This window comes from Ovis canadensis, chromosome 10 (assembly GCF_042477335.2).
Source record: "Ovis canadensis isolate MfBH-ARS-UI-01 breed Bighorn chromosome 10, ARS-UI_OviCan_v2, whole genome shotgun sequence".
Classification (NCBI taxonomy): Eukaryota; Metazoa; Chordata; class Mammalia; order Artiodactyla; family Bovidae; genus Ovis; species Ovis canadensis.
Genome location: NC_091254.1, coordinates 73861727 through 73888639, shown reverse-complemented (window position 1 = coordinate 73888639; position 26913 = coordinate 73861727).

Sequence of the window (26913 nt, the reverse complement as noted above, 5' to 3'; positions counted from 1 at the left end):
AGTAAACTAGTCTGCATTTAAAATATAACAAGTCTATTATTTCGAATAGTGTAGAGAAATACAATATAGCATGCCACTGTCTAATCAAGTAGTAAGGGTTTAGGTTTAAAATGTGTAAATTACCTTTGCTGTCTCTCTTTTCTTGATTTTTTACCTTTGTCACTAAGTAAACAGAAAGTTTATGAAAAATTTAAACATGCAAATTTACATATTCAAAAAACCCAAAGCAAACTAAAAAGAAAAAAATAATAACTTTAATTTTTGAGAAAGTTACAAAATAAGTGGGCTCATCAGAATATTTTTGTACTTGGGAAATTTAAGCAAACAATCTCCTGTTACTATAATTAAATGACAAATTATTATAGTTGATAAGATTATACACTATAGCTAACATTTTCGAGTCTCAGGATTTTTTTAATTTTGATATAAATGTACTTTACAAGAGTCAAAAACAGAGATACTTATATTCTCACAGTGATAGATATGATATATTCTGTTATTTCACATCAGTAGTCTGAAAAGTGCTAGGTACAGAAATTTTTGATGTATTCAGTGTAAGTAATGACTTTTACTGATTGTTCTGCATCCATCCAGTGTTTTGAAATACATTATATTTATATAGCATATATAAGCACAGTTTATAAATTGTCAGCAGAAATACATCTTGCAATTAGTTTGCTTTACAGAGCTGACCTCATCAGTATTACCTGGAGAATGCCATCTAACATTGACAGCATTCTCTTAGTTAAAGACAGAAAGCTGTCAGGATTTCCATTAAATTTATATTCCCAAAGGTTTGTAACTCTGCTTTTAAAAATGCCAAAGGCATTAACTTAGAATGGAAGGTGTTAGTGAGGTAGTTTAATTTAAAAGGAAGATTGTTTGTAAACTGTGAAAATGTCCTTGAAGTTTAATAAGGCAGCCAGGCTCTTAAGAATGTGTACATAGGGAAGCATTTGTGTTAGTACCATCTTGGTGCTTCTAGCAATCCTGCTGATGCTAAAATCAGAGAAGGATAATGATATATCTGCAGTTGACTGGATATTTCATGGAGTTCAGCCAGTCACTATTGTGTCCTTAGCTGTTCATGCACAGGGTCAGTTGTTGTTGTTCTTTTCATTGTAAGGATATTCCAAAACAGGATACCAGAGTGGTTTTGCAGAATCTGAGATGGGACTTACCCTTTAAGAATGAATGGCATAGCTTCACTGAAGCAGAAAGGAAAAAGAAGGTTGCCAGGGTCTGGAGTGTAGGGGAGGGACATGGGAATATAGTGATTAGAAAGTATGGACTTTGTTATAAGGTGAGTAAGTTCTGAAAATCTAATACAGCACACTGACCATAGCTAGTAATGCTGTATTGTATACTTAACATTTGTGAATAGAGCAGATCTTAAATATTCTCTCTCTCACACACACACACATACACATATAAGATAGAGATGAAAAGAGAAAAAAAATGTATGGCATGGTTTTTAATCTTTTAGTCCTAAATCTGACACTTACTGTCAGCTGGTGGAAATCAAATTAATATGATTATTAATTACTCAAATTATAAAGCAAGAATAATGATAATGCCTTGCCAAAGATACATATATTGGGTTCTGAGAAATAAGAAATAAGGTATGTAAAATTTACAAACTGGAAAGGGCAATGTTAACGTTATGACTCAGAGAACTTCCAGCAAGGTGCCTCAACATAGGTTTCTTTTGAGTAAGTGGGAGTCAGGCTAAGGCACTGATTTATTGGAGTTTGGTGATATCCGTTGTGAGTAGCCCAAAACATTGCCCTTATTCTGGTCGCCATAAATGCAAGATGGAGAGGTTTTTGTTCATTGGTGAATGTTTCTTTCAGAGACACTACGTTCAACACTAATTAACCTTTCTCGTTGAACCATTAGTGTTTAACCATTAGTGTCGAACTTAGTGTCTCTGAAAGAAACATTAGCCAATGGACAAAAACCTCTCCATCTTGAAATTATGGTGACCAGAATAAGGTCAATGTTTTGGGTTACTCACAAAAGATATCACCAAACTCCAACAAATCATATAGTCACAGTGACGAGATTTACCCTCCTGATTCCAAGAACCAAAAAAAAAAAAAGAAAAGAAAAAAACCTCACACACAGAAGAATGGTTTTCAAGATAATAGACATCAGTTAATGAAGGACAGTGAATCCACAGAGAATGGAAATAAACAGTTATACTGTTGGCCCAGTTTACTGACTTGAAAGGACTCCTGGGCCACAGTACAAAATGAGGAACAAAGGTAGAACCTGGTAGTCTCCCTGAGTTAAGGAGAAGAAACTGAGATTTGGGGGAAAACAAAACCGTTACAGCCCACAAAACTGATTATGGGAAATAAGAGACCAACAAGGAGAAGAGGCCCAAAAATCTGAGAAAACCCACATTTAAGTATTGAGAAAACTATTGACCCATACATTTGTACAATGAAACTACACTGAAGAAGCATCCAACAAGAATATTAAGAACAATATCCAGGAAGTTAAAAGATTCTTGCTCCTTGGGAGGAAAGTTGTGACAAGTCTAGACAGCATATTAAAAGGCAGACATTACTTTGCTGACAAAGGTGCATCTAGTCAAAGCTATAGTTTTTCCAGGAATCACATATGAATGTGCAAGTTGGACCATAAAGAAGGCTGAGCACCAAAGAATTGATGCTTTTGAATGGGGTGCTGGAAAAGAATCTTGAGTGTCTCTTAGAATGCAAGGAGATCAATTACAGATCAATTACTTACAACATTCATAAACATTTTATCTCTGTATTGGGGAATAAATAAGCTCTAGAAAATAAATTCCTCATATCTAGGTAAGAAATTTTAGAAAGAAAAAGCCAAAAGGATCAAACAGTTTCCAAGTACCTTTAGTATTCCATAAAATAGTACTCAAGAATATTATAGAAAAAAAAAGTATAATATTCAATCAGTTAGTTACCAGACATATAGAGGAAAGAAAATATAACTAATTAAAAAAAAATTCAAAATTGACCCAGAACTTTCTCAAATGTTAGGATTAGCATGTGAAAGAAATAAAACAGCTATTAACAACTTTATTGCATATATTAAAAAATTTTAGTAGAGGCATGAAGTATATAAAACAAAATCACTAACTGCTAGAGATACTAATACCAACAGCTAAGATGCAACTATGATAAATAGAAAACATGGCAGACTTGATATTGCAGAAGAAAATGTTAGAAAATATGAAATTGAAAACATAGCAAGAGAAATTCTAAAAATTAAAAATATGTAAAAATTGATAAAATTGTAAACAGAATACGTGAAATAAAATTCTTAGGAGAGATTAATAGCAAAAATATTTGAAGAAATAATGTCAAGATTTCCCAAATATGATGACAACTATAAAACCACAAATCCAAGAAGTTCAACAAAACCCAACACAAAAATTGAGCTAAATTGCATCAGTTCAGTTCAGTTCAGTTCAGTCACTCAGTCATGTCCGACTCTTTGAGACCCCATGAATTGCAGCATGCCAGGCCTCCCTGTCCATCACCATCTCCCGGAGTTCACTCAGACTCACAGCCATCGAGTCAGTGATGCCATCCAGCCATCTCATCCTGGGTCGTCCCCTTCTCCTCCTGCCCCCAATCTCTCCCAGCATCAGAGTCTTTTCCAATGAGTCAACTCTTCGTGTGAGGTGGCCAAAGTACTGGAGCTTCAGCTTTAGCATCATTCCTTCCAAAGAAATCCCAGGGTTGATCTCCTTCAGAATGGACTGGTTGGATCTCCTTGCAGTTCAAGGGACCCTCAAGAGTCTTCTCCAACACCACAGTTCAAACACATTAATTCTTCGGCGCTCAGCCTTCTTCACAGTCCAACCCTCACATCTATACATGACCACAGGAAAAACCATAGCCTTGACTAGATGGAACTTAGTCAGCAAAGTAATGTCTCGGCTTTGAATATACTATCTAGGTTGGTCATAACTTTTCTTCCAAGGAGTAAGCATCTTTTAATTTCATGGCTGCAGTCACCATCTGCAGTGATTTGGAGCACAAAAATATAGTCTGACACTGTCTCTACTGTTTCCCCATCTATTTCCCATGAAGTGATGGGACCAGATGCCATGATCTTCGTTTTCTGAATGTTGAGCTTTAAGCCAACTTTTTCACTCTCCTCTTTCACTTTCATCAAGAGGCTTTTTAGCTCCTCTACACTTTCTGCCATAAGGGCGGTGTCATCTGCATATCTGAGGTTATTCATATTTCTCCCAGCAATCTTGATTCCAGCTTGTGTTTCTTCCAGCCCAGTGTTTCTCATGATGTACTCTGCATATAAGTTAAATAAGCAGGGTGACAATATACAGCCTTGACATACTCCTTTTCCTATTTGGAACCAGTCTGTTGTTCCATGTCCAGTTCTAACTGTGGCTTCCTGATCTGCATACAGATTTCTCAAGAGGCAGGTTAGGTGGTCTGGTATGCCCATCTCTTTCAGAATTTTCCACAGTTTATTGTGATCCACTCAGTCAAAGGCTTTGGCATAGTCAATAAAACAGAAAGAAATAGATGTGTTTCTGGAACTCTTGCTTTTTTGATGATCCAGTGGATGTTGGCAATTTGATCTCTTGTTCCTCTGCCTTTTCTTAAACCAGCTTGAGCATCAAGAAGTTCACGGTTCACATCTTGCTGAAGTCTGGCTTGGAGAATTTTGAGCTTTACTTTACTAGCATGTGAGATGAGTGCAGTTGTGCGGTAGTTTGACCATTCTTTGGCATTGCCTTTCTTTGTTTTTTTTTTTTTTTTTCAGCCCTTTTTTTTTATCCCTTGATGTTACATTACTGAATATAATGTTTATCCTTTCCTAGTTCATTATATTGTTTTTTTTTTAATTTTAAAATCTTTAATTCTTACATGCATTCCCAAACATGACCCCCCCTCCCACCTCCCTCCCCACAACATCTCTCTGGGTCATCCCCATGCACCAGCCCCAAGCATGCTGCACCCTACGTCAGACATGGACTGGCGATTCAATTCTTACATGATAGTATACATGTTAGAATTCCCATTCTCCCAAATCATCCCACCCTCTCCCTCTCCCTCTGAGTCCAAAAGTCCATTATACACATTTCTTTGGAATTGGAATGAAAACTGACCTTTTCCTGTGCTGTGGCCACTGCTGAGTTTTCCAAATTTGCTCAAGGCATATAATAATCAAATGATGTAAAACTAATGACAGAGAAAAAATTTTTAAAGTGGCAAAAAAAGACACATTACATACAGAAGAACAAACCTAAAAAAGAAAGATTTCTTGTCAGGGTATTGTATCTGAGCAGATAATGGAGCAATGTATTTAGAGTGCTGAAAGAAGAAATTTATCAACATAAAATTATATATATATAATATATATAATATCTTTATATAATTAAAGCAAAAAAATGACATTTTCAGAAATATAAAAGTTGAAAGAATCTGTCATTGTCAGGCCTGCTCTACAAGAAATGTTAAAGTAATCCTTCAGTCAAAAAGTGTACCAAAGTTAAACATGTTCCCCACAAAGAAAAATGTAGTAAGAAAATTGATAATGATGTATAGTTGTTAGCTATACTTATATTTAAATCTCTGTAAAATATGAATTACTATTAAAAATAACAATTAATTTTACAGTTTGTATATATATATACATATATATAATGTGTACAAGTGATAGCATAAAAATGAGAAAGGAAGGAAATGGAATTATATTGTTGAAATGTTCTTATGCTACACATCTGATATACCATCATTTGTATGTGAAGGGTGATAAAGATACTATAAAATATAAAGCACCATTTAAATGAAAGAAGGAAGTATGGATAATAAACCAACAATGAAAAATAGAATCATAAAATATACTGAATCCAAAAGACAGAGAAAAAAGAAAGAACTATTTGGAACAAATAGAAAAACAATAGCAAACAGATACACTTAATCATATCAATAGCATCAAATGTAATTGTTCTAAAACTGCTATTTATATGGAGAGATTGTCACACTGGACAAAAAAAAATTAAGAATACACTCTCTGTTGCTTTCAACATACACCTAAGATACAAAGAAATAAATAGATTAAAAGTAAAATATGAGAAAAGGTATAATACAATTTGACTAAACAAAAGAAAGGTGGAGTGGCTATATCAATATCCGATAAAATAGATATCAGAGCAAATAAAATTACCAGGGATAAATGATTTCATAATGAAAAGATATGTAAAGCTAATTTAAAATTGTAAATATCTATGCATTTATTAACAGACTATCAAAATATATGAAAGAAAATTAATAGAACTGTTATAAAGAAATGGACTATTCTACATTTACAGCAAGGGATTGCTATACCTTGTTTCCAATATTGGTAGAACAAGTGAATACGAAATCAGTAAAAATAGTGAATAATACTGAAATTGACCTAACTGACATTTATACAACACTCCATAAACAGCAGAAAGATACCTTTGTTTTGTTTTTTCACAAATGTACATGGAACATTTGTCAATATAATAAATATATTTTAGGTCATAGAAAAAAATCTAGGTAATTTTTAAAAGATTCCATTTAAATATTCTACAAAATACATTCTATGACCACATGGGATTAAAATAAAAATCAATGGACATATCTTTGTTTGAGATATTTCCACTAAATATACCCAAATGACAGTAATTCAGTTCTCAATTTAGAAAATACTTTCAACTGAATGAAAAATAACACAATATGTTAAAATTTGGGGCTGTTGTTAAAGCATGTGTTAAGAGAAACTTAGAACAATATGGATAGTAAAAATGCACATAAGGATGCCACATCTCATATCAATAACATCATCTATACCTTAGAAAATGCAAAAATAAAGTGCAAATGTAACCTAAAGTAAACAATGAAAATAATAAAAATCAGAGAAGAAATCAATAAAAGAGAACTTGGAAAAAGAAAAACAAGACAAAAACTCATTTTTTTGAGATCACTAAAATTCTAAGCTCTCAAGAAAAAGTATGAAGACACAAATTATTACCCTGGGAAATGAAAGCTATGATGACATCCCAAGATATTCTACGATCTAAAAAACAGTATATAATCATCATGAAAATTATGGTATTTAAAATTTTACCGTTTTAAAATTTTTTAAATGTTAGGGAAAGCATAATAATGCTAACTCCACACAAAATCTTCTAAAAATTTGCAGAAGAGTATTTCTCAATTAATTTTATTAGGCTTATGTTACTCTGATACCAAAAATCATAGAAATAAATTAGATTGAGAACAACAAATTACTATTACTCCAGATAAATATAGATTTAAATAGTATGAATAGTATTTTAGCTAATTAAATCTAATAATATGAATAATAATTTATCATAATCAAATGGGATTTATCCCAGGGATTTAAAGTTGATTTAATCAAAGTGAATGTAATTTATCATATTAACAAAATAAACATGAAAACTATATGATAATTTGAAGAGCCAAAAAGAAAAGCAATAAAATTCCAACACTAGTTTTCACTACAAAATATCAACAACCTAGACACAGAAAAGTACTCACTCATCCTGACAAAGTATATCAATGAAAACCCAATAGCCAATGACAACTTAATGTGAAAGACTTACTAATATCTCCAAGATCAGGAGGAAGACCAAGATCTTCTCTCTTTAATTTTAGTCAATATTGTATTACAGATTGCACCTACTGCAATAAGAAAGTTATACTGACTAGAAAGAAAGAAATGTTTGTTATTCAAGACTACTCAAATATCAATGTAGAAATTTAATGGATTTTTAAAAAAAACAAAACAAAACCCTACAACTATTAGGTCAATTTAGCAAGGTACTAATATCAAAATAAAAATTAAGTATTTTATTGATTGTCAACTAAAAAAATAGTCACAACCTAAAAGTTTAGAGTTATGTTTTATTTTGTAGGAAATTTTAGTATTTCCAGCCCAAAAGACTCAAGTGATCCAGAGAGAACTGCTTAGAGGAGGTGGGAGATGAGGGCGTCAGGTTATATAGAAGTTCGCAACAAAGGCAGGTAGTATGAACATCAAAAGTAATTTTGTGAATTAAAGAAAGCCAGATATCTTAAGAAATTTAGCACTTTTCTATGGGAAGATGCAAGAGTCTCAGAGTAACTGATATAATTCTTTTCATATGCATCTCAGCTATCTGGAGCTGCTGCTGCTGCTGCTACTAAGTCACTTCAGTCGTGCCCGACTCTGTGTGACCCCATAGACGGCAGCCCACCAGGCTCCCCCGTCCCTGGGATTCTCCAGGCAAGAACACTGGAGTGGGTTGCCATTTCCTTCTCCAATGCATACAAGTGAAAAGTGAAAGTGAAGTCGCTCAGTTGTGTCCAACTCTTCGCAGTCCCACGGACTGCAGTCTACCAGGCTCCTCCATCCATGGGATTTTCCAGGCAAGAGTATTGGAGTGGGGTGCCATTGCCTTCTATCTGGAACTAGTATCCTGTTTTTCCTCAGTATTCAATCCAGGGAGTAGCTGCAGTCTGATGGCTGCCAGATCACAGGTATTGTTCTCCTTCCTGGTTGCCCTGGAGGGCTGGAATTGCTGATGACTATGACATCTTTGTTTCATGATTTAGTAGGAAATACTCCACTTCTCAAGGTCCCCAGGTGGCTCTAGTTATAAAGAACCCACCTGCCAATGCAGGAGATATAAGAGACACAGGTTTGATCCCTGGGTCAGGAAGACCCCTTGGAAGAGGACATGGTAACCCACTCTAGTATTCTTATCTGGAGAAATCCATGGACAGAGGAGCCTGGTGGGCTACAGTCCACAGGGTCTCAAAGAGTTAGACATGACTGATATTTAGCATGCACTCAAGCACACTCCATTTCTCAGTACTAATGAACAATCCAAAACTGAAATTAAAAAGAAAACCATTTTCAAGAAGAACAAATAAATGATATACTTTGGATGTAAATATGAGGAAAGATGTGCTAAACCTATACAATTGAAAGTATAAAACATTGCTGAGAAAAATTAAATACAGCCTAAATAAATATAACTGTTCATGAGGCTGAAGTTTCTATGTTGGTAAGATAACAATCCTCCCCAAAGCAGTCTACAGCTACAACAAACCTCAGTCAAAATCTCAGCAGGCTGCCCAGCAAGCATATGAAAAGATACTTAACATTACTAATTATAAGAGAAATTGTAGATTAAAAACACAATGAGATTTTACCTTAAATCCATCAGAATAGCCACTATCAAAAGAACCAAAAATAGCAAGCACTGGGGAGGATGTGAAGAAATTGGAAACTTTGCTTCTATCAGCCATTATGGAAAAAGAGTATAAGTTGGTGAAATAGAATTAAAAATAGAATTATCATGTGATCCAGCAATTCCACTTCTGTATATATTTCCAAAATAATTCAAAGCAGGATGTCTTAAGAACTACTTGCATACTCATGTCCATTGCAGTCTTATTCATAATAGCCAAGAAGTAGAAGCAATTCCCATGTTCATCAGTGGATGAATGGATAGAGTAAATGTGGTATATACATACAATAGACTATTATACAACATTTAAAAAGAGGTGTTACAACATGAAAGAACCTTGGGGATATTATGCTAAGTGGAATAAGCTAGTCCTAAAAGGACAAATACCATATAATGCCACTCATATAAAATACCTGAAGTAGTAAAAATTGTAAACATAGAAATGTGGTTGCCTAAGGCTGATGGAGGGAGGGAAAGAGGCAATTAGTGTTTAATGGATATAGAGTGTTTTGCAAAATGAAAAGGATTTAGATATCATTTGTACAAAATGTGAAGATATTTAACACTACTAAACTATAAAATTAAAAATGGTTAAGACAGTAGGCTCATTGTTACATGTTTTTACCATACACATCCACACAAATCCTAGCAAGCTTTCTTATAGAACTTGAAGTTTATTACAAAAATTGATATGGAAATGCAAATGACTTAGAATAGTGAAATCAACTTAATAGAATAACAAAGTTGGAGAACTAGAAAACTATATGATTTCAAGGTAAAACTACCTAATTGTTAGACTTATTATAAAGCTCAGTCATCAAGGCAATGCAGTTTAATTCTGAAGTAAGATAAGTATTAATATTTATGTAGATATAGTCCAGAAAAATATACACATACATATGGAAAACTAACTTTTGACAAAGGTACAATTCAATGGAGATAAGGTAGTTTTATTTTCAACAAATATCGCTAGAGTAATGAAAAGTTAATATGCAAAAGCAAGAGCTTTGAAACATAACCACACTTTATACAAAAATTATTTAAAAATGAAAAGCAGACCCAAATGGAAAACCAAAACCTATAATATTTTCAGAAGGAAATAAAATATACAGTCTTTGTGACCCTGGATTCACTAATATTAAAAATATTTGCATCAAAAGTCATCATTGAAATAATGAGAGAACAATGTACAATTGGGGAGAAAATATTTGCAACCTTATATCTGCTCAAGAACTTGCATCATTAGTGCATAAAGAATGCTCAAAAATCAAAAACAAGAAAATAACTCAATAAAAATGGTCAAAAAGTCAAGAAGAGACATCTTCAAAGAAAATCAATGCAAATATGCAGTGCAAATACACATTTGAAAAGATGATTAGTATGTTTAATTACAAAGGATTTATTATTTCCTTTATTTTATTTTTATTTGATTTTATTTCAATAATTTCCTTTATTTTTTAAAGTTAAAACCATCAGAAAATATCACTATGCATTACAATAGCTAAATGAAAAGGATGGGCCATACCAAATATCTGGATATGAGGAGGAACTGGCATTCTCACTTATTGATAAGGAGAATATAAATGATATAATCATTTTGTAAAACACTTTAGTTGTTTATTATAAAGTTCAGCCAGATATGCAGATGATACCACCCTTATGGCAGAAAGTGAAGAGGAGCTAAAAAGCCTCGTGATGAAAGTGAAAGTGGAGAGTGAAAAAGTTGGCTGAAAGCTCAACATTCAGAAAAGGAAGATCATGGCATCTGGTCCCATCACTTCATGAGAAATAGATGGGGAAACAGTGGAAACAGTGTCAGACTTTATATTTTGGGGCTCCAAAATCACTGCAGATGGTGACTGAAGCCATGAAATTAAAAGATGCTTACTCCTTGGAAGGAAAGTTATGACCAACCTAGACAGCATATTGAAAAGCAGAGACATTACTTTGCCAACAAAGGTCTGTCTAGTCAAGGCTATGGTTTTTCCAGTGGTCATGTCCATATATGAGAGTTGGACTGTGGAGAAAGCTGAGCACCAAAGAATTGATGCTTTTGAACTGTGGTGTTGGAGAAGACTCTTGAGAGTCCCGTGGACTGCAAGGAGATCAGCCCTGGGTGTTCATTGGAGGGACTGATGCTGTGGCTGAAACTCCAATACTTTGGCCACCTCATGAGAAGAGTTGACTCATTGGAAAAGACCCTCATGTTGGGAGAGATTGGGGGCAGGAGGAGAAGGGGACAACAGAGGATGAGATGGCTGGATGGCATCACCAACTCGATGGACATGAGTTTGAGTGAACTCTGTGAGTTGGTGATGGACAGGGAGGCCTGGAGTGCTGTGATTCATGGGGTCACAAAGAGTCGGACATGACTGAGTGACTGAACTGATAAAGTTCAGCATGTACCTGCCATATAAGTCAAATATTCCATTTCTAGATATTTAGTTAAGAATAAAGAAAGCATATAGATATACAAAGACTTGCAAATGAATATTCATTTTTCTCTGTTATACCCTTAAGCTGAAAACAGTTCAAATGTTCAATAGGTGATTGAAAAAATAAATTGTGATATGTATATTTATAACAGAATACTACTGGTGGCTCAGAGGTTAAAGCGTCTGCCTGGAATGAGGGAGACCTGGGTTCGATCCCTGGGTCAGGCAGCTCCCCTGCAGAAGGAAATGGCAACCCACTCTAGTACTCTTGCCTGAAGAATCCCATGGTGGGAGGAGCCTGGTAGGTTACAGTCCATGGGGTTGCAAAGAGTCTGGCATGACTGAGCGACTTCACTTTCACTTTTCACTACTCAGCCACAAATGGTAATGAACTATTAATACGTGCCACTGCCTTGATAAATTTCAGAATAATGAGGCTAAATAAAAGAAGTCAGTTCAGAGAATACATACTCATTTCCATTTATGTAAAATTCTAGAAAATGCAAATCAAACTCTAGTGACAGAAAGAAACCTATGGTTGCCTAGAGACGAGGGCATGTTTGATGGGTAGTTGAGAGAGATTACATTGTCATGAGGAAATATTTCGGGGTGATATATTCAATATCTTGATTGTAGTGACTGCTTCATGGGGGTTTATATATGTAAAAATGTATCAAACTGTGTTTCAGGGAGAAAACATTTTCCTCTACTCTTCCAGGTCCTTCTGGCTGGTTCAAGAATTAAATCACCATAAGTAAGGTTAATAGAAAATCTAACAAAAATTTAATAACATGTATATATGTGTGAGGAGAAGGCAACAGCAACCCACTCGAGTACTCTTGTCTGGAAAATACCATGGGCGGAGGAGCCTGATAGACTGCAGTCCATGGGGTCATGAAGAGTCAGACCTGACTGAGCGACTTCATTTTCACTTTTCACTTTCATGCATTGGAGAAGGAAATGGCAACCCACTCCAGTGTTCTTGCCTGGAGAATTCCAGGGACGGGGGAACCTGGCGTTCTGCCCTCTATGGGGTTGCCCAGAGTCGGACACAACTGAAGCGACTTAGCAGCAGCGGCATATATGTGGGAAAGATCCAGGAGAACTGAATACCTCACCAAAATGACTAAAGCCCTCACTTTAAATACCATCTTCCTTATGACCCAGCAATCCCACTTCTGGGCATACACACCGAGGAAACCAGAATTGAAAGAGACACATGTACCCCAATGTTCATCGCAGCACTGTTTATAATAGCCAGGACATGGAAACAACCTAGATGTCCATCAGCAGATGAATGGATAAGAAAGCTGTGGTACATATACACAATGGAGTATTACTCAGCCGTTAAAAAGAATTCATTTGAATCAGTTCTGATGAGATGGATGAAACTGGAGCCAATTATACAGAGTGAAGTAAGCCAGAAAGAAAAACACCAATACAGTATACTAACACATATATATGGAATTTAGGAAGATGGCAATGACGACCCTGTATGCAAGACAGCAAAAAAGACACAGATGTGTATAATGGACTTTTGGACTCAGAGGGAGGGAGAGGGTGGGATGATTTGGGAGAATGGGAATTCTAACATGTATACTATCATGTAAGAATTGAATCGCCAGTCCATGTCTGACGTAGGGTGCAGCATGCTTGGGGCTGGTGCATGGGGATGACCCAGAGAGATGTTGTGGGGAGGGAGGTGGGAGGGGGGTTCATGTTTGGGAACGCATGTAAGAATTAAAGATTTTAAAATTAAAAAAAAAAAAAAAAGAATCTGCCTGCCAGCCTGGATGGGAGTGGGGTTTGGGGCAGAATGGATACATGTATATTTATGGCTGAGTCCCTCCTGTGTTCACCTGAAACTATCACAACATTGTTAATCGGCTACAACCCAAAATAAAACTAAAAGTTAAAAAAGAAAAATCTGCTTGCTAATGCAAGGAACATGGGTTCAATCCCTGGCCTGGGAAGATTCCACATGCCGTGGGACAATCAACCAGTGCACCATAAATACTGAGCCTGTGCTCTAGAGCCTGCAAGCTCCAACTACTGAGCCTGTGTGCCACAGCCTGTGTGCCACAGCCTGTGTGCCACAGCTAGTGAAGCCAACACATCCTAAAGCCTGTATTCTGCACTGGGAGAAGCCACCATGAGAAGCCCATGAGCTGCAACAAGAGAGGAGCCCTGCTCACCACAACCAAAGAAAGCCTGTGCACAGCACGGAAGACCCAGAAGAGCCCTAAACAAATATGTTAATTAAATCAATTTTAATAAGCTACTGTGGGACTTTCAAGAATGATAATTAGAAAAATTGACTTGAGTATATGTTGTAAATTTAAAATTTTAATATTTTGATAATTTTTTATAAATATACTCACAAACTTTAAAACGTCAAAAAAAAATAAATACCATCTTCAGATAAAGATAAAACAGGATGTTGAGGGTAGAGATCTGGGACTTCAAAAGGGAGGAAGACAGTTCCCATTGATGGAAAAGCAAATGTTTAGTAATACATGTTTGCTGGGACATGCAGAGAGAATGGGATGCGGAGTGAACTCTGATCTCTAGGCTCTACCCAATTTTCCCTACCACCTCTAACCCATAGTCTTTGCAGATACCTCAGGAGATAGCTCAAGTTTGAGAACTCTTTATTTAAATTATTCTGGGCACCTAAAGGGAAATTTCAAGTCTCCTCTCAAGTCTTTTGGGCCTTGATTATTTTCAGTTCAAAATCATCCTCATGCCAGAGACGTTTGGGGTGGCACATTTTGCTCCCCTGCATATACTTTAAGTGTATGTATTTATTTTTGTCAATTATATTGCAAATAAATATAACACAGCTCTCCCTGTCCCCACATAGTAACTCAGGAGAGTGAAACAGTTTCCCTTAGGAGAAACACTTACAGAAGTGCTAAATCTGGCTCATATTTTGGATTCGCTTTATTACTATTTGCTTTATTTTGGCGGTATTTTTTTTCTCTTTTTCCTTCCTCAATGATGAACTGTAAGTTGAAGCATTCATTCATTTATCTTTGTTTTCTTGTTGTAAAGAAATATAAATACTATTTCTGAGTAAATCACACTAGTCTATTATGAAATTTTGTGCTGTGCCTGCATTAAATGTTTATTAGCTTTTGAAAGACTCAACAAGTATTGTATGTGTGTGTTTCTATGTGATCATGCAATATCATTTCAAAAGGCCAGAATAAAAAGTAGAAATAAAGAGAAGAGGAAAAACATTTCCATAAGAAAAGTGCATTGGTAAGCTCAAGGTTTGAAAAAAGTTAAGTTCAGGTAGTGTTGCAAGCGAAATGACACAAAGACAAAACACATGAGACACACAAGAGACAGACAATACACCACTCCAGCCAGAGGAAAAAACTGCACAAAACTAATTGCGGTTTATTTTCATAAAACCCCCTAGACAGAATTCCAGACTGCATGAATAAGCCTTTTCAGTACAGTGCTACATATTATCGTACAGCAAGGGGAGTGAAATCCCTGTCTACTGCAGAGTCTGTCCAGAGCCCTTTTTTTCTCCTTATCACAAGAAGGGAATGTTCCCTCGTTTGCAAAGGACCATTAAACTCAAGGCTCTGTCCAGACTCCTTGGAAGAACGCCTCGTTTGCAAGCACGTACAGCCCAAGCAGAGAGACCTGTTTGCAGGCACATCTCCACTACCCTATTGTGGCTACATTAACCCTTCAGGTAGAACCAGGTGTGGTCATGGCAACACAGAATTTTAAGAGAAACCTTTTAATTTTATATAGAAAAGGGAAAAGAATCTGACACTTGTAGTTTGTTTCCTCCTGCTGCTTAGGAGAGAGGTAAAAAAACGTCTGACACTTGCCTCTGTTTGGAGACCCCTAGCCTTCCTGTGTATTACCTTCTCAGTTTCATTAGTACCATTTTTCTAGATTCCATACACATGTGTTAATGTACAATATTTGTCTTTATCTTTCTGACTTACTTCACTCTGTTTAATAAGCTCTAGGTTCATCTATCTCATCAGGATGGACTTGAATGTGTTCTTTTTTATAGCTGAATAATAATGGTACCCCACTCCAGTACTCTTGCCTGGAAAATCTCATGGACGGAGGACCCTGGTAGGCTGCAGTCCATGGGGTCACTAAGAGTCGGACACGACTAAGCAACTTCACTTTCAGTTTTCACTTTCATGCATTGGAGAAGGAAATGGCAACCCACTCCAGTGTTCTTGCCTGGAGAATCCCTGGGCAGTGGAGCCTGATGGGCTGCCATCTATGCGGTCACACAGAGTTGGACACGACTGAAGCGACTTAGCAGTAGCAGCAATATTCCATTATCTATGTGCACCACAATCTCTGTATCTATACATCTGTCAATGGGCATCTAGGTTGTTTCCATGTCTTAGTTATTGAAACAAGTGCTGCAGCAAACATTGGGGCACATGCATCTCTTTCAGTTATGGTTTTCTCAGGGTATCTGTCTAGTAGAGGGATTGTTGATCACATGGTAATTCTGTTTCTAGTTTTTAAATCAATTTCCATGCTGGTCTCCATAGGGGCTGTATCAATTTATATTCCCAGCAACAGAGAAAGAGGGTTCCTTTTCTCCACATCCTTTCTAGCATGTATTGTTTGCAGATTTTTAATAATGGCCATTGTGACCGGTGTGAAGTTATACCTCACTGTAGTGTTCATTTACATTTCTCTAATAATGAGTGATGTAGAACATATTTTCATGTTGGTTGGCCATCTGTACGTCTTCTTTGGAGAAATGTCTGTTTAGGTCTTCCACCCATTTTTTGATTGAGTTTTTTCTCTGGTGTTGAGCTGCATTAGCTACCTGTACATTTTGGAGATTAGCCCTTTGTCAGTTGTTTCATTTGCAGTTATTTTCTCCCCTTCTGAGGGTTGTCTTTTAATCTTGTTTATTGTTTCCTTTGCTGTGCAAAAGCTTTTTAGTTTAATTAAGTCCTATTTGTTTGCTTTTGTTTTTATTTCCATTACTCTAGGAGTCTGGTCAAAGAGGCTCTTGCTGTGATATATACCAAAGAGTATACTGTGTATATTTTCCTCTAAGAGTTTTATATTTTCTGATCTTACATTTAAATCTTCAACCCATTTTGAGTTTATTTTTGTGTATGGTATTTTCCCCATTTTTAATTGGTCTTTTATTATTCAGTTTTAGGAGTTATTTCTATAAGTATATATTAATCACCTATCAGATATGCAAACTGTAAATATTTTCTCCCATTCTGTGTGATTTGCTGTTTAATAATTGGGTCACTTTCAGGCTTACTGTATAGTTTGCCAAAATGCCTATTTTTTTTTTCTCCAAGCATTGTCCTTTCTACAGTTCTTCTGACTTTCAGACTTTTCTTCTTCATTCTTTTGTGTACACCAGTTTAGTTCAGACTCAAATAAGTGGTGAAATTTTGCTACCCTTTGCTCACATCTGGTCATATAACAATAACATTGGACAGTATACTCATGATAGAAAAAAGAAAAAGAAGTCATATCTTTATAAATTTTATTTAAGAGCTCATAGTTGCTATTAGAACAATCTCATTCATTTTCTTCAGGTTTTTTTGTCAATGTACTGTTCTTTGCAAATGCAAAAATTTCATGAGCATATTTACTTGTATATTGTTTCATCAAAGCTGTTTTATAACATTTTTCATATAAAATTGTCTATGGCTTTCAATGGTTTCTTTAAGCTATATTTTCTCTAAACCATTTTTTAGCACATTATTTGTTGAGCTATTTGTATTCTCAGCCCCAGAATCTTGCTAGATATGAAGAAAAGAGCAAAAAATGTAGTCTGTATTCTCAAGAAGTTACTGATCTTAAAAGAATTAGGGCATAATAAAATGGACATAGAATAAGTAAATAATATTTTTAAATGCCCACTGTTGAACACAGTATGGTGTATGGCAGAAGATGAAATTTGAGGATAAATCTATGACTGCAATTCTGAAATTATCTCTTATAATGTATATACCCTTTGCATGGAACACTTTTGTTACCTTTACTGTATTCATGTGTAAAGTGAAGTTAACATTTTCATAATAAAGCTTAGGTTTTATTACAAAGAGAAATTGCAATGCACTTCATCTATTACATGTAAGGCATTAATGATCATATTGAGTGGCTTTATTTAATTCCTTAAATTTTAACTTCATTGCATTATATAAAAAGTTTCTTCACTTAAATCAGAATCTTGAATCACTTTGATGAACTTAAGTCAGTTTATTTATGTTTCTATCACATTACTTTGTAAGTTTTAAAACATTTTTTAAAAATTTAGTATTTTAAAATTATATTTTTTTGCTCAATATGATATTAACAGGAAATTATAAGAAACCTCAATATGTATGAAAGTTATATTTTTTCCTTTCTTAATGAGGGACAGAATTAGATTTGCCAGTTTTAAATTAACATATTTCTTTTTCTTTCATCAAATTGCTTCAATAAGTAAAAGTAATGTGACCTAGTTAAATATCCTTTTATCATTGAAAAATAGATTTATAATGTCAGCTGTATTATTGGTTATTTAAAGTGCAGATAAATAAATGAAGGTTCTTTTGCCTGCAATCTAAATGATCTTTTTTGAATTTATCATTACTTGTGATGTTAATTTATTTAAATTCTTATGGATCATGTAACCTCAGTGAGAAATTTTTATTAGAAATACGATAATGGTATTGATCCATATTGGGATGTCAGGCTTAGAATCTCTTTTATGGCTTTGTTTAAATTAATGTATTATGCAAACGTCTAACTTGACTAAATATGTTTTCTGCTGCTTGAATCACATTAGCAATTGTTCCTCTAGACATGGCCTCAGATTAAAGATGTGGAATCAGTCCAGCAGGCTTCACAAATTCTGTGTATTCTCACCATTAAGAGAGAAATGAATTGTCAGAAGTAGAATTAGAATAAGAATCTTATTCCAAAGTTTCCATTGGCCAAATAAAAGTGTTTGGAGGAGTAAGTATACTTTATAACTTCATGACAGATGCCTGTCTGTTTGTTTGTTGTTATTTTGGGATCAGTGCAAGAATTAAATCAACATTCCCTGAAAAATTTAATGTTGTTTCCCAAAACTTCTTCATACAGTATTGCCATTTTCTTGAATAATGCAGTATCTCATATTTTCAATTTATTTACTCTGTTTACTCTATTTTTATTATGTTTGGTGTATTAATGAAATTGCAATATCATTGTATTTGTATTAATATAGTGTCAGGCACTCTTTGCTGGCTAGCCACTTGTTACAGCTGGAAATAGTCTTTTGAAGTCCATGAGCTTGTTACTCCATAATTATCTACATTTAACAATTAATTTGACTAAGAAATAAAATGCTTAAACTCAGGAACATAAATGCTTAAACTCACTATTGTTAAAATTATACTTCAGTGACAATGTTATAGGGCTCCTGGTGGCTTAGATGGTAAAGCATCCGCCTGCAATTCAAGAGACTCACATTTGATCCCTGCGTCAGGAAGATCCCCTGGAGAAGGCAATGTTAAAGACCAAATCAGGGGAAACTAGACTGGGACTTACAGGCTCACTGTCTGATTCAAGGAGCAAAGCTAAAGGTAACTTGATTCTCATTCTTCATGGATAGGATGCCTGATAGATCTGAAATAACAAGATCATTGCCAGCTCTTACAGAAATTCTGAGCTTCAGCTTTCAGATATCACCTTTCTTTTTTATTTTAATTTAAATTTTTATTTTTACTTTATTTTACTTTACAATACTGTATTGGTTTTGGCATACATTGACATGAATCTGCCATGGGTATACACGAGCTCCCAAACATGAACCCCCCTCCCACCTCCCACCCCACATCATCCCTCCGGATCCTCCCCGTGCACCAGCTTCAAGCATCCTGCATCGAACATAGACTGGTGATTCGTTTCTTACATGATAGTATACATGTTTCAATGCCATTCTCCAAAATCATCCCACCCTTTCCCTCTCCCTCAGAGTCCAAAAGTCCTCTCTACACATCTGTGTCTCTTTTGCTGTCTCACATACAGGGTCATCATTACCATCTTTCTAAATTCCATATAAATGTGTTAGTATACTGTATTGGTGTTTTTCTTTCTGGCTTACTTCACTCTGTATAATTGGCTCCAGTTTCATCCATCTCATTAGAACTGATTCAAATGTATTCTTTTTAATGGCTGAGTAATACTCCATTGTGTATATGTACCACAGCTTTCTTGTCCATTCATCTGCTGATGGACATCTAGGTTGTTCCCATGTCCTGGCTATTATAAACAGTGCTGCAATGAACATTGGGGTACATGTGTCTCTTTTACAAGTGGTTGACAGACCCAGTGGGACTGCTGGGTCATAAGGCAGTTCTATTTCCAGTTTTTTAAGGAATCTCCACACTGTTCTCCATAGTGGCTGTACTAGTTTGCATTCCCACCAACAGTGTAAGAGGGTTCCCTTTTCTCCACACCCTCTCCAGCATTTATTGCTTGCAGACTTTTGGATTGCAGCCATTCTGACTGATGTGAAGTGGTACCTCATTGTGGTCTTGATTTGCATGTCTCTAATAATGAGTGATGTTGAGCATCTTTTCATGTGTTTGTTAGCCATCCGTATGTCTTCTTTGGAGAAATGTCTATTTAGTTCTTTGGCCCATTTTTTGACTGGGTCATTTATTTTTCTGAAATTGAGCTGCATAAGCTGCTTGTATATTTTGGAAATCAGTTGTTTGTCAGTTGCTTCATTTGCTATTATTTTCTCCCATTCAGAAGGCTGTCTTTTCACCTTGCTTATATTTTCCTTTGTTGTGCAGAAGCTTTTAATTTTAATTAGATCCCATTTGTTTATTTTTGCTTTTATTTCCAGAATTCTGGGAGGTGGATCATAGAGGATCCTGCTGTGATTTATGTCAGAGAGTGTTTTGCCTATGTTCTCCTCTAGGAGTTTTATAGTTTCTGGTCTTACGTTTAGATCTTTAATCCATTTTGAGTTTATTTTTGTGTGCAGTGTTAGAAAGTGATCTAGTTGCATTCTTTTACAAGTGGTTGACCAGTTTTCCCAGCACCACTTGTTAAAGAGATTGTCTTTACTCCATTGTATATTCTTGCCTCCTTTGTCGAAGAAAAGGTGTCCATAGGTGTGTGGATTTATCTCTGGGCTTTCTATTTTGTTCCATTGATCTATATTTCTGTCCTTGTGCCAGTACCATACTGTCTTGATGACTGTGGCTTTGTAGTAGAGCCTGAAGTTAGGCAAGTTGATTCCTCCAGAAGTTGCAGGATATAAAATCAACACACAGAAATCCCTTGCATTCCTATACACTAATAATGAGAAAGTAGAAAAAGAAATTAAGTAAACAATTCCATTCACCATTACAACGAAAAGAATAAAATACTTAGGAATATATCTACCTAAAGAAACTAAAGACCGATATATAGAAAACTATAAAACACTGATGAAAGAAATCAAAGAGGACACTAATAGATGGAGAAATATACCATGTTCATGGATTGGAAGAATCAATATAGTGAAAATGAGTATACTACCCAAAGCAATCTACAAATTCAATGCAATCCCTATCAAGCTACCAGCGGTATTTTTCACAGAACTAGAACAAATAATTTCAAGATTTGTATGGAAATACAAAAAACCTCGAATAGCCAAAGCAATCTTGAGAAAGAAGAGTGGAACTGGAGATATCACCTTTCTTATCTCACTGCACTTGTCAATAGGAAGCATAGTCCTTTTCCATTTTCACCTCATATTTGTCAACAAGTTAATGATGAATGATTACATGCAACATGAACTGACCTGAGATTTGCATTCTACCTTAGTCAACTATCTTGTATCAGACAGCTACCAAACACCTTCACAGATAGCTTCATGTCTTTCCTTTCCTGACTTTCCAGGCTGCAGATTTTTTACAGCTGAGAAATGAACACAGCATCTACTTCCTTCACAACATCTGTAAAATTGGCCCCTATTAATGAGACTTATGGAGGACTGTATATAACATAAATTAATCACAAATACCACACACACACACACATACATATGCACTCTCTAGGATATTTAGACCCCTTTGATAAAGTTTCTGTCCTTTCTAGTTCTGTGCTTCTCTAATGCTCTAGTATCTGATCCCTGGAAGAGTTATCCTTGCTCCTCAGATTAGTGGGGGTGTTTCATTATCTTTACTCTTTATAGAGTCAAGTCCCCTAATTCAAACTCCATACTCGATTTGCCAGTCCCTTCCAGGCTGTCATAACAGGCTCAATAGACTGAGTTGCTGCAACAACACAAGTTTACTTCCTTACAGTTCTGTAGGCTAGAAGTCCAAAATCAAGACATCAGCATGGTTAGTTTCTGGTTAGTGTTGTGCCCTGGCATATAGACTGCCGCTTCCTCACTTGTCCTCACGAGGTGAGAAGAGACAAAGCAAGCTCTTTGGTGTCTTTTTGGGAACAGCACTAATCCCATAATGAGGATCCCACCTTTATGATCTCATCTACACCAAATTGTATCTCCAAACATCCTTACGTTGGGGATTAGAACTTCAGCATGATGTTGGGAGGGGAAAGTCCATAACACCAACATGGATCTTTTCCTCTAGGATAGAAGTTGGAATGTCTATTCTCCTCAGGGTGAAAATAGTTCTATCCTGTTTAAAAAAGATACAACAGGTTCCCAGTGGAGTCAGTTATGCTAAGCCCACATCACCAAACCAAGACTTAATACCTAATTTACATTTTCAGTCTCTTCAGGAGTAGAATCTTAAACCAATCTGGAATTACTTGGTCAGCACTAGTTAGGTAACTGGCCTGATAGTCCCCTCAGAAAAGGTGACTTTGCCTGAAACAATTTGCTCTTTACGAGTAACTCCTTTGTCTCACCCCCTCTGCCTAGAAGTGTTTCATTTTGTACAGCTCTTCAGAGCATCTTTCTATCTCCTTGTGGGGATTATGCACAATTTAAAAAAGCCCATAAAATCTCTAAAACTTCCTCAGCTGATTTTTTTTTTTAACAATCCCTTGTGTTTGTGCTTACTCGCTCAGTCATGTCTGACTCTTTGCGACCCCATGGACTGCATCCCTCTAGGCTCCTCTGTCCATGGGGATTCTCCTGTCAAGAATACCAGAGTGGGTAGCCAATGCTCTTCTCCAGGAGATCTTTCCAACCCAGGAATTGAACCCAGGTATACCACATTGCAGGCAGATTCTTTACTGACTGAGGCACCAGGGACAAGACACTCTTAATTTGACCATCTTCTGCTCATAACTTCTGCCACTACAACTAGGATAACCATTTAGAATATGTTTCTTTCTCATTGGCTCAATTTGCAAAGCCTGAGGCATTCAGTACAGAATATCACTGAGGGTTGAATTTCACACAAATGTGTTCCTCTATCTACTCTCAACTGCCATGACACAACTCCATTTTCCATTTTTGCCATTGTCCAGTGGCTACTTCAACTTTCCTATGGATAACTTCTGATAAAGGATACATAAATTACAAAGATAAAAATCTTTCTACAATGAAAGAAACCTTTATTATGCAAAGCAATTTAAGTCTATTGTCTCAAAGCTCTGCTTTCAATAATAGAATCTTCAATTTATCTTTGAATAACAAAGAGGCCCATTAGAGTGATTTTTGTAAAAACAAAGTGATGATTTGATAAAACATAAATATAGCTCTCTGATAGAAAAACAGAAAGACAGGTCAAAGATTAATGCTTACTTCCCACTCCTTTCTAGGTTTTATGGTTTCCTAATGAGAGTGCTCATTATTAGAGACCTATTAAATCCAGTGGACAGAATTTTTCTTTAATTATTGCATATATATATATATATATTAATATTTTCTTTCTAGTGATAAAATGATATAAGATCACACACACTTTGTCTATTATTTAGTATACATATGTAGCAGGATAAAATTTTTATCATGATTATTTATTTTCCAGTGAACATGCCATCAACTCTTCCTTTTAAGCTTGTGATTTCTTCTCTTTCTCAGGTTTGTTGAGTCAGAAAATGCATTGATAACTAATATAAATAATCCTTTAATACCCATCATGGATATTATGCTGGCAAAACAATAGAATAGAATCATTACTCTTAATTAAACTTATTAACCAGGGGGGAGAGAGAGGAAGAGTGAGTGAGTGTGTGCATGCATACACACGTGCATGCTCAATCCTTTCCAACTCTTTGAGACCCGAGGGACTGTAGCTCAACTGTAGCCCACCAGGCTTCTCTGCTCATAAAATTTTTTAGGCAAGAACATTGGAATTGGTTGCCATTTCTTCCTCCAAGTGATCTTCCTGACTCAGGGACTTAACCCTTGTCTCTTACATCTCCTGCATTGGGAGGAAGATTCTTTACTTCTGCGCTATCTGGGAAACCCCAATAGTATGCTTAGAAAGCAGAAAATGATTCTCCTAGGATGACAGAAATAAAATGAGAAGAGCCTGCCAGCCATTTTTAAGTCAAAACCCTGGGGAGGTAATCATACAGTTGCATAATGAGGTTAAACAGAAAGGACAATTGTAAAGGTATCAAGTGGTTGTCTTGCTCTACCTGACGTAGCTTCTGGGAGATGAATAAGGGCTGCCATAGCAACTACAACTGTGATTACATCAGTTACAAAGAATATGAGAAATGAAGGAGTTTCTCCAGCCTAGAATGGAGAACAAAGAGAACCAGAGGTGAAGCGTCCCACATTCACCTATGTGAAGGTGTTTCACAGAGTCTTGTTATCATTTAAACACCCAACCCCATCAAGGTAGGTGTCAGGCAAGTGGATAAAGTTCCAGTAACAGCAAATGGCTTGAGATGAACTGGAAGTAAAACCAAAAAGAACAAATAGCAGGAGAAGAGATTCATCAGAGGTCAGATTTTACAATGTGACAACACAGATCATTTTTTAAAATTTAAGAATTACCAAAATACCAAGGGGAGACTACAAAAGGGGTTTACACACAAGTGTGACATAACCAGGTATCTATTTGCAGTTCATCCCTACTGGCCCTATACCCTATTAACAGTGGAGAGTACAGAGCAGTACTTGTAACTAACAGTCAAAGAGAGTGTTGGAAGGCTATCTAGTCATTCCAGCAAGGAATAACAAAGCTTGTAATCAAGGACAACAGAAAATAGAAACAATAGGACTTTGAGTGTATCAGAAAGTCAAAGTGACAGGCTTTGATGAATAATTGGATATTGGGAGTTCAGTGAAATAAATTTTCAAGGGTGACTCCCAGGTTCCTCCATAAAGAATAGCATGTATAGTGGAAGACAAAATGATTCAGGTGGAAAGTTTATAAATTTAGACACAGGGATTACACAGGGCCTTATGATCTTGTACAGACTTTGTCTTCCATACTGAAAGCAGATTAGAAGTTTCAAAGCAAAAATTTTACTGCATAAGTAAAACAGGTGTCTTTAGTTCATTTTGGCTCTGAAAATAAACTACCGTAGGCTGAGTGGCTTAACAAATAAGAGAAATTTGTTTCTCACAGAGAGGTTAGGAAGCCCAATATCAATGTGCTAGCAGAGTCAGTTTCTAGTGAGGCCCCACTTCCTGGTTCACAGATGGCATCTTCCTGCTGGATCCTCACTTGACTGAAGAGATGAGGGAGTTTTCTAGTGTATCTTTTAAAAAGGTGCTAACCCCATTCATGAGGGCTTCACCCTCATGATCTAATCACCTCTTAAAGGCTCCTCTACCTGCAAATATCTTCACACTAGAGCTGAGATTTCAACATGTGAATTTAGGTGGTATGAGGACACTAACTTTCAGATTGTAGTAACAGACAGGGAAGACTTTATTCATGGCAATAAGGGAGAAAGGTCAGAACTCAGCCTGAGCTTAACTCACTGAAACAAAGGGCTAGATGGCTTTTTAAGATATGTGGGTAGAGGATGAGGGTGGGGAATCACAGTCCACTTGTGTTTGTAATTGTCCTTACCCAAAGGAGGAGCTACCATTCTCACAATTTCATGACCTAAAATAGTTTTACCGCTTGGAGCAAGGTGCCCACCGAAGTTAGAAGTTAGGCTCCTATGCTTTCATAGAAACTGAAAGATGAGACGCTGTCTTCCTGGAAAAGGATGGCTCCCAGGTCCTTGAAAATGACTTTCTTGGGTTATAAGTCTGGCAACAGGCTTTAAAAACAAATTATTGGCGTATAGTTCATATAAGAGGTTTTCCAGGTGACACAGTTAAAAACTTAAGAATCCTCCTGCCAGTGCAGAACACTCAAGAGACACTGGTTTGGTCCTGGGTGGGGAAAATTCCCTGGAGTAGGAAATGGCAACCCACTCCAATATTTTTGCCTGGAGAATCCCATGGACATAGGAGCCTGGTGGGCTATAGTCCATGGGATCACAAAGAGTTGGACATGATTGTGCAACTCACCATACATGCACATAGTTGACTTAAAATTTTATGTTAGTTTCTACTGTATAACAAAGTGAATCAGTTGGACATATACATATATCTACTCTTTCTTAGATTCACTTTTCCATATAGATCATTACAGGGTATTGAGTATACTGTAGGTCCTTGCTAGTTACCTATTTTTGTGTATGGTAGTGTGTATCTATCTATCCCAGTCTCCCAATATCCCCTCTTTCCTCTTTGGTAACCATTAGTTTGTTTTCTACATCTGTGACTCTATTTCTATTTTGTAAATGAGTACATTTGTACAATTTTTTTAGATTTCACATATAAGCAATATCTTATGATATTCATCTTAGATGATATTCATCTCAGAATGACATCCATCTATGTTGCTATAAATTACATTGTTTCATTTTTTATGACTGAACGATATTCCATTGTATTTATGTACCACCTCTTCTTTATCTATTCACCTGTCCATGGACATTTAAGTTGCTTCCATATCATGGCTATTGTAAATAATACTGCAATGAAAATTAGGGTACATGCATCTTTAAATTATAATTTTCTTTAGGTATATGCCCAGAAGTGGGATTGTAGGATCATATGATAGTTCTAGTTTTAGATTTTAAGGAACCTCCATACTATTCCCCATAGTGGCTGTACCAGTTTACATTCCCACCAACAGTGTAGAAGATTTCACTTTTCTCCACACCTTCTCCAGCATTTATTTTTTGTATATTTTTTTGATCATGGCCATGCTGACCAGTGTGAGGTGACACTTCATTGTAGTATTGATTTATAATTTGATAATAACCAAAGTATACTAA